We start from the raw sequence: 1,668 nt of genomic DNA, 5'->3' as shown, positions 1-1,668 counted from the left end.
CCACCTGCCAAGTGGTTTGCTGATTAGACTGGACCTCTGCCATTACAAAGAGGTCAAAGGTCCACCCTCACTGGAGTAGGCAGATCTGAGGATCAATGCCTTATCCACAGTCATACCATTTTGCACAGCATTATTTCTGATGAATGTGTTTCACAGCAAAGCAAGGGCAACAGTGGGTTCCTGCCCATGGAATGATGAGGCATCATAACAGCCTTTGTCACTCAGAAGTGTCTGACCTAATTGAAATGTGGAATGGCTTCCTGAAAGGTGTGTTTACATGGAGGAGACAGCACCTTGAGAAGCTGAGGTTCTGTATTATAGGATGAAGTGTATTTGTTGAATTAGAGATAATTATGTGGTCCTGTCATTTCCATAGCTGGAATATTTGGATCCAGAAACCAAGAGGTGAACTTGAGAGTGGCACTACTGAGTGCACTGCAGAGTTTATGCTTTCCATCTCCAAAACTCAACTTCTGAGGGTCTGGAAATCTTAGTCTCCAAGAAGGGCAATCTGTCATCTGGGAATGCAACGGCTGGGTGCAACAATAAGTGTTGAAAAACAAAATTCTGTAGTGTAAAACACACTGGAATTGTGCAGTTATCTGTTACTGTGGGTGGTGGCACCTCATTTTATACACCCTCACTAAGAGCAGCTGGAACTAGTATCTGCTACTCTCCCAGGGGAAATAATGTCCTAGAGAAAACTAACCACACATCTGAGGGCCACACAGCCACTATAAAAGAAAGGCAGGAATATGAGATTCAGATGAGATTCAGGTATACTGTACAAATAAAAATTAATGGCCTAGACAGGTCATGTATTTACAATAATCCTAATAATTTTTCCCACAGAGATAAGAGGGGATATAGGTAATAGGAAGCAAGAACAAGAAGTTAATGAAACATGATCACGTTGAAATGCATGGTGAGAAAAACATGATGTTGAAAGAAAGAACACATATCATTTCTCAGCCTTCTGGCTAAGGTCAAGTGTAGTATCTGTCCTTATCAGTTTAGTATCTGATATGTCCTCTGTCCGAGGACAATATAGCAAATGGATTTTTGGAGCAGGGAGATGGAATAGGGGCTTGCTCTGTCCATTCCACACATCGACCTGGTATTGTGGCACCTCTGGGAATGGTGCACCAAAAATAAATAAATCAAGAAAGACAGAAAGAACACAGTAGTTGGGCTACATGGTGGAATGCCCATAGTTCAGGCACAAAAGAGCTGGGAGGTCAGCTTGAGGGAATCTCCCAGAAGGCATTAGGGAGGGGGAAGAGTTGAGGAAATGCCAATAATCTTAAACAAGAAGTCCCAGAAGCAAAGGCAAAAATAAATGAAGGGGAGAGGATAGTTGAAGAAATAATGCCTTAGATTTTTCCAGAATTAAAATATGATGAAAGATCTTGATTGAAAGACTTCATAGAGTACAAGACAGGGTGGATAAAGAAAAACAGACACCTTTGCATGTTAGAGAAAAATTTCAGCCTATCAAAGAAAAGAGAAAACACATCCATGACAGAAACAGTTATCTAGTATTGCTCCCTGGCAGGTTCTGCCCTAAGCATTTCACATGTAGGGTATATTTGCCCATATACCTACTCCGAGATGTGGGGACATATCATCCCATCTGTACCTGAGGAAACTGAAGGTCAGAGAGTTTAA

At 41.6% G+C, this 1,668-nt stretch overlaps 1 non-coding gene across 1 annotated transcript; it reads left to right on the top strand.

Annotated features, from left to right (window-relative positions):
- Nucleotides 1-960: 960 nt before the first annotated feature.
- On the top strand, nt 961-1,151 carry LOC118973371 (U2 spliceosomal RNA). Its single transcript, XR_005062679.2, has one exon. It is a non-coding gene; the product is annotated as a U2 spliceosomal RNA (small nuclear RNA).
- The last annotated feature ends 517 nt before the right edge of the window (nt 1,152-1,668 follow it).

This window comes from Manis javanica, chromosome 2, assembly GCF_040802235.1.
Source record: "Manis javanica isolate MJ-LG chromosome 2, MJ_LKY, whole genome shotgun sequence".
Classification (NCBI taxonomy): Eukaryota; Metazoa; Chordata; class Mammalia; order Pholidota; family Manidae; genus Manis; species Manis javanica.
This window is presented reverse-complemented; position numbering and strand designations above follow the sequence as displayed.